This window comes from Python bivittatus, unplaced genomic scaffold (assembly GCF_059951505.1).
Source record: "Python bivittatus isolate LINGU-HERP-01145 unplaced genomic scaffold, Pbiv_v1 ctg000480_np1212, whole genome shotgun sequence".
NCBI classification, from domain to species: domain Eukaryota; kingdom Metazoa; phylum Chordata; class Lepidosauria; order Squamata; family Pythonidae; genus Python; species Python bivittatus.
This window is the reverse complement of record NW_028277075.1, coordinates 50,121,701-50,134,286: the sequence shown is the minus strand read 5'-3', so window position 1 is coordinate 50,134,286 and position 12,586 is coordinate 50,121,701.

Here is a 12,586-nt window from a genome sequence, read left to right as displayed (position 1 = left end):
TTGTTAGCTATAGTCCAGCATTTCTCTTGATATTCTGCATGTAAGTTGAATAAATAAAGGGACAGTATGAGACCTGAGTAAGTTCCTTTCCAAATTCTGAACTATTCAGTTGCTCCATAGTCTCTTCTTTTCCCCAATAAAAGAGGATCAAGAAGCTCTTTTTGTGTGTTTTTATAATGGTTTGATTCCTCTGCTACTACACTTTTCAAAACTAGCATCCATAAGCATATGCTGTATCCTTTCATCATTTAAATCTAGAAGTATGATAAATATACAACAAATATGCTTCAAAGATACAAGCTAATAATGCCAAAATCATGACCAAATATCCCTAGTTCATGCCAGACTAGCAAACTTTACTTTCCAATCTTAGACAGTATAATAGTCACCAGGTACTAAAGCAGAAAATGGCTGCAGCGGTTTGTAGTGGACCAGCTGGACTCCAGCAACAGGTCAGCAAACTTCTGAAGATGAGTTCACCTGACCTAAAATGTTTACAATGAAGGGCTTATTCCATGTTCTGATGGAAAACGTTTTCCTGCTAGATCACATGATTTTGCTTCAGCCTACCTCAGGAATGGGCTGGCACCATGATGGAGGTTCGATTATGACGACATGTCCTTAGAAAACTGTAAATGGGCCACCTTAGAGCTGGGGCAAAGAGTTTTTGTGGATGAACCCTATGCTAAATCAATTTAGTACTCTCAAGAAAATGTGCATAACTATAATCCCATTTCCCCATTCCATGTTTTAGACTTGGCTGTGCAAGTCTTCAAGAGAATGCTTAGCTCTTCCTCTCATTGGAGAGCAAAGCAGCTGCACTGCTTCACTTTGTGCTTCTCCAAAGCCTCCCCCACAGTCTCTTCTGGGACTTGATTTAAGGGTAAGTAGTGAGCTGGCCAAGTAGTGAGTTGGCCATAAACTATTCAGGGCAGTAAAAACCTAAAGTGGCTGTAAAGAGCTGTAGAAGGATCTGTTTAAATTAGGTGAATAGTCAACGAAATGGCAAATACAATTTAATTTAAATAAATATACAATTATGCAGTGCTACCCCCCTGCAACTTCACATATTTATTCGTATGGTCTGAGCATCCTGCCACAAACCAGGAAAAAGATTGTGGCATCATAAGGGATAGCTTAATGAAGACATCAACTCAGTGACTGGAAATGATGAAAAACTTAAATTCCATGCTGGGTATCATCAGGAAAGGGACTGAAAATAAAATGTCAAGATGCAAATCTTGATACATCGGTACCACTGTGTACTGTATTGGTTGCCACATTTGAAAAAGGATATAATTGAGCTGAAAAAAGAAGTGTGGAAGAAGATGACTAAAATGAACAGAGGACTCAACAACATCCAGCAAGAACAGATGAGAATGTTTCGCCCTTAGCTTGAAAAAAGGGCAACTTGAGGATGGTTGAGAAGTATAAACTCATGAAAGACAAGAGAGGAATTGATATCAGAAGGATACATGTGTCAATGGTTTTCCTATTACAGTTACAAGAAAAATTTAAAATAGATAAAAGGACTTATGGTTTTGAATATGTTAAGACTGAATTTGAAGCAGAATTATGTACTAAGGATAGACATGTTATTGAAAAGATGCATACGCTTTTATTGAAACTAGAGACAGAAGATGAACAAGTTAAGGACTGTATGCTAAAATGGCCTAAAAACTTTAGCTATAACATACAGATGGAACAGTGGGAAAATATGTGGCAGAAAGGACTAAAATTCACATTGTGTTATAACCTTAAAGAGAACTTTTATAAAATGATGTATCATTAGTACTTGTTACCAGAAAAATTATCTAAAATGTACAAAGATACTTCGAACATATGTTGGAAATGTGAACAACAAGAAGGGACATTTTATCATCTCTGGTGGACTTGTAAAAAAGCAAAAAATTTTTGGAATGAAATACATATTTTCATATAGAAGATTTTAAAGATTAATATTCAGTCAAACCAGAGACTTTCCTTTTGGGCTTGATGGATAAACAGTTAGAAAAAACTTAAGGAACTTCATTCTTACATATTTATTTGTTTGCTTGTTTATCAAATTTAGATACTGCCCATCTCACGGAAAAGTGACTCTGGGCGGTTATGATATGATAACAGCAGGAAGTCTTTTGTATGCACAGAGGTGGAAAGATAAGATACTACCTACAATGGAAGAATGGATGGTGAAGCTGATGGAATTGGCTGAAATTGTGAAATTGACAGCTTTGATTCAAGATAAGACATTATATAATTTTAATGCTAACTGGAAACCTTTTTTGGACTTTTTGCAGGAAACAGAAAAAAAATGAAATTATGTTGTATGGATTTGATGATTAGAAATAATATGAGTTAATAGAAATAATGGAAGTTACGTTGTAAAGTTAGAGCAAGAGTTTGATGTATATTGTTACTTATATCTGTTGCAAGGAGGGTCAGAAGTCAATTCTTTTTTTTTTCTTTTGTCTCTTTTCTTTTTTCTGCACTCTTGATCTTTACTACTCTTATTTCTAATTTCTTTTTTCTTCTTCTTTTTCCTTAATGCTAGTTCTTGTTAGTTTTTATTGTTCTTTTCAGAAAAAAATTAATAGAGTTATTATTAAAAAAGAGAAGTGTAAATACATGCATGGCATGAAGAAAATGGAGATGGAGTTTTTCTCACTCTCAGAACTGGGGTCCATCAGTGATGCTGACTAGAAGGAGATTTAGAAGAGACAAAAAGTAGTCCTGCAACACATAGCAAATAATTTGTGGAATTTATGGCCTTTAATATGAATGGTTTTAAAGTGATTGGATAAATTCCTGGAGGACAGATTCTGGCAGTACTGTAGTGAAATCTAAGTATTACCTCCAGGGAAAGGCATTATCCATTCAAATACCAATTGCAGGGCAATGATGGTGGAAGAAGGTATATCTCCATTTCCTGCTTCTGAACACCTTAGAGGCATCTAGCTGGTCACTGTAAAATGCTGAAATAAAATGGGCTGTGGCCTGATTCAGCACAGCTGCTCTTATGTTCTTCCTTGCAATAGCTATAAGGCAACCCAGTCAGGGCTGCAAAAATTCAGATGAACCTCAAACAACAACAAAGTGTTGACAGCTTTCCATACCTTGCTGCAATCTAGTGGTCAGCCAGATATGTGTAGCCCAGATCAAATAGACCCATGGAAGAAGCTTTGTGTGTGCATAAATATCTCCTCTAAAGCTACCAGTCTGATACTGGAAGGGTCAGAAAAGGCTTTGGCATGTGTAAAAGGCGTACATAGAAATGAAGTGATGAAAGGACCTCATTAAAGTGAATTGTGCCACCTCTTTGCTCAACAAAGGGCAGTGTGTCACCATTATTGCACCAAACGCCTTGTTATAAATCACATCCACCACTCACAGGCGTAATAATTATGTGGGCTTTTGAAAATGAAATACTTTACCCTTTCCAGCTGAGACTCAAAATTCTGTTATAACTTTGCCATACTCTTGTGTCAAGTGGAGAGATATACCTTACTTGTGATATTCTCTTACAGTTCACAGATTGACAATAAATCCTTCCCACAAGTACTGCTACTGAGCCGGGTACCACCTATATTGTACCTGTACATCTGCTTTTTTTTTATGATGTTAGATATACATCTAATAAATAAATCTTTCTTCTTAAACCTTAGCTTCTGGGTCTTTAATGATCTTCATTGCTCTTCTCTGAACCTGTTCCAGTTGTCTGAATCCTTCTTAAAGTGTAGAGCTGAAACTTCATTTTTAATGATGCTCCAGACTAACCTCCCACTAATAAGTCTTCCATTTCCTTAACTAGTATCACAGTTTGGAATTGTACTTCTCAACTTGTGCTGACTCTTCTGCATATGTGAAGCAGCTGGACAATCCACAAAGTGCCACATGCATTCTCTTGAACAAACCCTGAGCAGTTGTAATTATTCTCTACCATATGCCTTCCAGCTAGCAGCAAGTGACAGCCAAGATGTCACCATGGCTGCAACTGCATATGTTGCTTGGCGACTGTCTTTCCTTGGTCCCCAGATTCTAGTATAAATCCAGAAAAAAAATGGCAGTCCAACAGCAGGGTTGGCTTAGAAATGATTTCAAATCTAAAATCAATGACTGCATCACTGTCTCACCAATTCCATTGTTGCATTTTAGTATGAAACAACAGTATCCCCAAAGCATCTTGTAAATTGACCTGCATACTAAAAGGTCTGAACAAATGGAATTCAGCTTTTGTTTCCTCCCCAAAAAAGTATTTCCCATGTAATCCCATATATACAGTTGCACAACTTGTAACTGTGAAAACCAGACTACATTCCTTCAAGGATTATTACAAACCTGGGTATAGTCTCTAGATAAACTGATCTGTTCACTAGACTTTGAATATCAGAGATGGGGCCTTTTCTTACTTACTATAAAAGTAAAGGCAGTGTTTGGAAGTACAAGAGAAAGCAGTTGTGGGGGAAAGGAGGAGAGAAATAAGGAAGGTCTGCCTGTCAACAATTCCAGACTGAAGGTTCAGATGATCTTACTCTAAATTTTGCTTTCTGCAATCCATTCTGAAGATGGGCTGATATCCAAGAGTATATTCAACAGGTACTGTGGAACTAGTTTAACTAGACTGACTGTGATAATTTTATTTAGTATCATAGGATATAAGGTTTGGAAGGATTTTGGACATTATCCCTGCCCATTAAAAGATTCCACTTTTGCAGCTTCCCTGTCAGGTGGATTCTGTTTAAATATTTCCAGCAAAGGAATTCAACCATCTCGCAAGATGTTCTGTTCCACTGTTTACCAGCAGTTGAACAAATCAGTATTCTTTCTGGCTTTTACTTCAAATCTGTTTCATTGTAATTTAAATCCTTTGTTAATTTCCTTATCTTCTAATACACTTTGAACAGGTTTACTTTTCTACATGACAAGCCTTCAGAAAACTTAAAGACAGCTATCATATCTCCCTACACTTCTCTTCTTCAGGCTAAACATACCCTATGCCTCCGACTGTTCTTCATAATTTTTTCTTCCCTTATCATCTTAACTGATCTTTCCTGGACATACTCCAGTTTGTCAATGTTCATCTTAAAATGCAGTGCCAGGAACTGGATACAATATTTTAATGTGGCCTACCAATGCAGAGAAAAAGGAAAAGACTTATTTTGATATTGACCCTATACTTCTGTTGATGTAGCCTAGGATTCCATTTGCTTTTTTTGCAGTTGCATCACAATGTTTAGTTTGTTATCCACTAAGATACTCAGATCCTATTCATATATACTGCTGCCCAGTATGGTCCCCTCATCCTATGCTCATGCCTTTGATTTCTCCTACCAAAATATAGGACTTTGCATTTGTCTCTATTGAAATTCATCTTGCCAGTTTCTGCCCATTCAAGATTGTCAAAATCCTCCTGAATCTTGGTACTGCTCTTTACCCCTACCCCTCCATCTTTGTCACAGATTTGACAGTAATATTTTCTAACCCTGTTCCAAGTAATTTATAAATATGTTGAACTTTATAAGGCCTAAAGTAGAATCCTGCAGTATGCCACTCAACACCTCCTTCCAGCTTAATGTGAGCTACTGACACATACTTGTTGGATTCAATGGCTGAACCACCTGTGTATCCATTTGGTGGTAGCATAGTCCAACCCAAATTGTGCCATGTCTGTGTCTTCATTGGAGATTGTCAAATGCTTTGCTGATGTCAAGACACACTATGTCTGCCACATTCATAGCTATCAAAAAAGGAGATCAAATTGATTTGGCACAACTTCTTGATAAATCTATGCTGGCTCTTCCAAGCAATGCATTCTTTTCTAAATGTACACAAAATGGCTACTTAATCTGTTCCAGAGTTTCACCCTATACAAATGTCAAACTGACTGTTTGTAGTTATCTGGGTCATCCTCTTTTCACTTTTGGAAGTTAGGAACAACATTTGCCCTTTTTTATTCCTCTGGATCAATGTCTGGCTTTCATGATTCCACAAAGATCATAGAAAGAATCTCTGAGTTAATTTCTACGGGTTCTTTCAAAACTATCTAGTCCTAGAGTCGTACATTCAGTCATAATAGCAAGCTGCTCCCTCTTTACATACCTTGGGTTGCTACTCCCTCCTTATGCTAAGTGCTCTGCCTAGGCACATTTGAACAGGGTTCCCCCTTGAGGAAAAAAGCAAAGCAAAGTAAGAGTTGAGGAGGTTTGTCCTCTTCCTTCTAACTGATGCCATCCTATCATTTTCTCCAAGCAGCAGGCCCACCCCCTTCTCTTTCTCACTATTGCTAAAGCCAAAAAAAGTCATTTCTGTTGCTTTTAGCTTTATTGCAAGCCAAAGTTAGTTAGTTAGTTTAATTTATATGGCTACCCATCTTAAACAGGTAACTTTGGGTGGCTGACAAATAGTACAAAAAAACCCGTATAAAACCAATATAGAACAAAACAAAATACAATTAAAACACTCATAATACAATAATCAAGGCACCTCACAAGAACTCACAATGCTAAAACACACATGTTGAGCTCCGCTAACGCCTGAGAAAAAAGTCAGGTCTTCATGGCCTTCTGGAAGGCCAAGAGTATTGGGCTCCATCCAGATCTCAGGCGAAAGGCACCACAACAGAAAAAACACATCTCCTGGGTCTCACTAGATGACATTGGTTTAGAGAAAGGACCTGGAGCATGCCCACCCTGCTGGGTCTGGTAAGAAGGGCTGAAATCACTGGACACAGCAGTTCCACAAGTTCATTTTATAGTTTAGCCTTTCTGACTTCCTTCCTTCCTTCCTTTATTTATTTATTTATATTTCAAATTTGTCACTGCCCATCTCACCACAGCAACTCTGGGCAGTTTACAATAAAAACAGAGTAAATATTAATTAAGATAAATAAATATTAATTAATTAAAATACACTACAACAGCAAGCTACTTGCTGATACACCTTGTTGGTGATTACCCCCATATTCCATTTCCTCCTTTTTACAGGTGCTTTTAACTCATAAGTCAGTCAGAAGCTCCTTATGTGCCACTGTGGTTTCCTAAGTTTCATTATTTCTTTTCTTTTTTATTAGAATGGTGTGCAATTATACTTTCAATATTCTGTTTTTGACAGGTTCCCAGCTCATCTGCACTCTCTTTGACCTGAGGATTTCAGACTGTGGGATAGTATTTCTGCCTAGTATTTTTCTAAGCTTGTTGAAATTGACTCTCTTGAAATCTAGCATGCATGTATGGCTATGCTCCAATTTCCCTTTCTATAGGAACTTGAAACAAAAGGTGATGTGGTTACTTTCTCCTAAGGATCCTACTACTTTTCTTACTTCAACCAATTCTTCCCTGTTCAAATCCAAACTAGGAGAGCCAACCCCCTTACCTTTTCTTCACCCTTCTGGAATATGAAACAGACCACTGAGGAATGTTGGAGACCCCACAATTCTGGCTGAGTTGATTTTCTAACAGATGTCCAAATAGTTGAAGTTTCCCATTATAATTAAGTCTCTCTTTCCAATCTGGTAATCTGGTACTAAAGGGTGTTGTCTATATCTTCTGACCAGCATGGCAATCTAAAACACATGACCACAATAATATAATTACTATTTCCCTTTCCTTGTATTGTTACCCAAATGTTCTAGACTGGAACCTTGTGTTTAACTTCCTGGATCTGTATAGCCTACTTTTCTTTCACATATAAATCCTTGTCCTTTTTATGTACCTGTTCCAATTGAAGTAATTGTGCCATCTATTCTTGCATTGCAATCATGAGTTTCAACCCACTAGGTTGCATTACTGTTTGTTCTCCAGACTCCATACAGTTGTACAGATACATTGGAAATCTTGAAAGGTAATAGAAATCTTGAGTCATAAATTTTGATTTTTCCTTCCTGTATTATGTCTTTATTATTGGGTGCCTGCACATCCTGCGTATCTCTCTCGATCCTGATCCCAGATTTAGTTTAAAGCACTTTAGATCAGGTCTTCAAGACTCCTAGCAAACTCTCATGAGATACAGCCCATCTCTTATCAAGAATTCCTCATTGCAGAAAGATGTCACATTATCAAAGAATCCAAACTGTTCCCATTGGTTTGGCACCATCTGTATGGCCAATTTGTTTGCTTCCAGTATTCGTCTCCTTCCTTCTGGGCCATGTTCCTTCTAAGGAGGAAGTGAAGAAAACAGCAACATGGTCACAGCTCCTTTGCCCTCCTATCCAGGGGTTTAACATTTCTTAGAGTGTCTTCAAGGCTATTTCATTTGTTCCCACATGGATAGCAGAAAATGAGATTTGTCAGTGCATTTAATGAGGCCTGTCTGTCACATCCTGAATGCAAGTGCTAGAGGGGTGGCACACTTCTCAACAGATTGCGGGTTCAGTTCCTCTCAGAGGGTTTCCTTTCACCTTCTCCCCTTCTGCACAGCCTGCAGAGTGCTCGTCCTCATTTCTCAAGGCTTGTGGTCGCTGCTCTTCAACAAAGGGTTCCAAAAATATAATCTACAAGTTCTGGGATCTATTCTGAAGTTCCAAGAAAAAAGTTCTTTTTTTGACAGACTTGGTCTTTGTGTCATGTTTCTTCATTTCTGCATCCTTTCTGCCTGGCTTTCTTCTTTGTTCTGGGAATCTCCTTGGAACTGTTCCTCCAAAAGGGCTCCCTATGTCTGATCCCACAAACCCCCATTTTCTCTGGATGGCAGACAAATTCAGTTCTAGCTCCTTGCTTTCTCTTCCAGGAGGATAATCAGCCTGCACTTGGCAGCATGTGTATTGTCTTCAAGAAGGAAGGTAAATACGACACATTCTCTACAGGTTATAAGAGCAGTTTTCTCTGTCTTTAATAGTTATTTCTCTTGTTTTTCCTATACTTCCTCTCTCCTAATAAATTCCTTGGAATCATTGGTTTAATAAGGACATTTCTCATTAAAATGTTCATTAACATTTGTTAATTGCAACATTGCAACACATCTGGACCAGCAGTTGGAGAAAGGCTCAGGTAGATTAAGGCTGAGGAAATATGGATTCAACTCCTTGCTCAGCAATGAACTTACTATTGGCATCTTTGGATATTGCAGTGAGCCAGAATAAATATCTTAATGTGAAATGGTGTTCATTATGTCCCTCAAATAGCATACCTAAGGAAGAACCATCACTATGTAATAGCATGCTTTGAAAATGACTTGCACATTGTTGCTTTTGTGTGAGGCTGAAAAAGGAATCTACTGTTTTAATAACATAATTCTTAAAGCAATCATATTTCTTCAGACTTGTGTGGAAATTTAGAAAAAAAAAAGAACATGCTTTATTGAATTGCAGAGAGGTGCTGTGCTTATGCAAAGTTCAAAGCACATCTACCTAATCATTTTCAAACAGAGCATAGCCCAGCTAGTTGGATTAGCTCTTAGTGTATCTTTGAATGGAGAGCACCCACATATGCCTCATTTAAGCAGAAATCTTAGCCATAAACCAAGCTACTACAAAGCTTGACTAAGTCCCATTTTAAGGTAATGGTGGACCTATCTTGCGTCCTCCATTCAGAAAACACATAAAGCCCTAAACTAACTCTAACCATTTAGCAAGCTCCATGATAATGCAAACCACTGTGAGATGGCTGAATAATTAATGAATATTCATGTGGCTTTCAGTTCCTTGACTATACGATAGAAATATAAAAACTACAAAGGTTCATATTCCAAGAGGAACAAAGACTCAAAGAACATGCACAGTAAATGAGTCCAGTTCATGCTGTTTCATAAGGATTTGGCTGAAGCGAAACCAAGGTTTTGTTCCCATAATTATTGCTATGTAAAGTTACTATTCTACATTCATTACTCAGACCTTTTTTGACAAGGAAAACAGGGAAGAGTTTCCCACCCCACCACTATCTTTTTGAAAGTTTAATGGCATGCAACATTTAGCAAAAGAGAAGCATAGTTTGCCAGGGTTTTTTTAAAATTACCTCCAGTTGAAACATGTCAAAAATCTGTTAAGTTTGATAAATAAAGATGGATGTAAATGAGTTTTGCTACTTCCCCTCCTTCTCACAGTTTCTGCCTGGGTGGTTGCTTCCCTCTGCTAGTTTGTTTTATGCCATAATGTTCAAGGAAATGTTGCGTTTATCACAGACAGCAGACACCTGCAGAGAAAAATGGTTCTGTCATTAATAATAATTGTAAAAGCAGTCATATGACAAAAATTGTTCCCTGGTCACAGCCTTTTCCTCATGAAAGCAGACGTTAAACCCTCTGCAGTTTCTCCAAGCTATTCAGACAAAGGGGTTTTCCTCAGTGCAGTCTTAAGGTGCTGGACTTCCCTGCATAAACCAATTAGAGATGAATCTGGGTTAAGAAAACCCTTTATTTCAACTCCTTTCTCTGCTTTGGCCATGTGATGGACCATATTTACTGTGACAGCAATTGGTGGATTCCTGTTCTTCTTTATCCAGGAAGGAAGGAAGATAGGAAAAATTCATAATGTTACCATTTTTCCTGTCACTTGGGCTGGAAGGGAAAAGTAGCAGAACCCTTGTCAATATTACCTGGTTAAAGAAAGAAAAATACTTTCATTGTTCCATCAATGAAGTTGTAAACAAACCAACCTACAAGCAGATCCACTTGCTCATAGTTTCCTCAGTTAATCTGTAAAAAAACAAAAGGCAGGTCTACAATTTCACTGTTTCTTCAGTGGACTGGTTTAAAAAAGGCCTGTAGAGAGCAGGAACCGGAGCAGATGGGGTATTCCTGCCACAGGACACAGTAACCAACTGGAGTAGAGATGTTTGCCTACAATGAAAAGAAAGGCAGCAGGTAAACCAACAGCACCACTGGAACTGGATCAAGCCAGAAAACACGACTTCTGATCAGATGGGCGGAGGTTGCCTTCTTGGTAAGCTGGGGCAGGTAGAGAATAATGTCATGTATTCCTTCCCTTCACAAATGGTCAGTGGTCTAAGTGAAATTCATAAGACCCAACAGGGAGATAAATTTTCAGATGGGCTTATAAGCTGCCCAGAGTTGCTTAGGAATCAGGCAGCCTATAAATTCAAATAAATGCATACATACGTAAGTAAATAAAATAATATGGGTGGAATTGTCTTTCAGACCTGCAAGAGACCTTGGCTGCACTCATCAGTGTTAGTTCTAGTGGAGCTTGAAAACTGGAAAAACCAAAGAGAATCTTAGCCTTTACTTTAAATTTGAACTGGTTTTGACCTAGGGACCAAACATATCATAGCTATTGATAGGACAAGTCATGTTTTGTCAGTCTCATTCCTTGCATCCAAACTGGAAATAATAAGGACTTGTTGTACTGATATCTTTCAAGAAGGCATTTTTCAAAAAATCTCAATTATTAATCCAAACTAAATTTCTGCTTCAGTATACTAAGCCCTGAAGTTCTGCAGTTGAACCTTGGATGGCAGCTTAAGAAAGGAAGATGACAATACATGTAAATTCTGTATTTCTGTATTTCTCATTTTGGATTTTATCTGAATGGACATAAACAAGTCTAAACCAACTAAAAACATGACCATGATTCTGTTTTAATAAAGTGCTTCTTTCAGAAAGCAAGAGCAATTGAAGTAGGCGTCTCAACTGAATTGTATGTAATGCTACAATCAGTATTGTTGTTTCAACTTTCTACAATTCTAGCTTGACTGTGACAAATGCAAAAAGTTAATTAGACAAAAACACAGTTTGAAGAATGCAGCACATCATCAAAATGGCTTCCGACAGCAGTCTATGAACGGTAGGCCAAGAACTTGTTTCACAAATGTTCATATAGTGTCCTGTACATTTAATTCCTGTTAGCACCCATTCAATTAGTTTTGTATTAGATTGTCATTGAATTCAATTAAAAAGATTATAACAGGAGCTGTAATATTTCAAGCAGCCATTCTAATATCTGTTTGTAGGGGCATGACAGTTAAGTCTGTAAAATATCAGCTAAGAGACTCCAATTATTATTTCAGGTTATCAATAGTACAATAATGATGTTGATGACATTCCATGTAGATTGAACAAGAATATAAAAGCTAAACTTAGAACGTATTAGCAAACAGCAGAGCTGTGAAGTGAGGAGACTGTTTTGATAAACTGAGTAATCTAGTCCCTATAGTACACCGTTGTAAATGTCAGTGAACCAGACTGTCTAATGCCATGACTATGAGATAGTGTTAGTGGCTATATTAAATGCTGGTTTTCTGGGGGAGGGAAAAAGTGCCAAATTACTTTTTAGTTTGCAAAATAGAATTGTAGATGAAATAAACATTACATGGAGACTCCATCATGGCAAGAACTGTTTATGTCAAATGCATTTATTTGAGTCATGCTGATAGGTCTTCTATAAGGTTCTAAAACTTCATGTGCTGATGATAAACAATCATTTAACATCTAATAGGGCAAGACCAGGAATAGAATAGCTTTTATGTTGAAGTTAACATCAAGTGATCTGTAGACATCTGCTCGGCAAGCCAAAGGTAGTTTTTGTGCTTCATGCTTTGCCTCACTGCTTCAGAATAACAAGCTGACTTTCTGTTTAGAGGACCAGGTTTATTTGTTAAAAATGAAGAGGGGGAGGAGCAGAGCCCCCCGAAAGGAAATT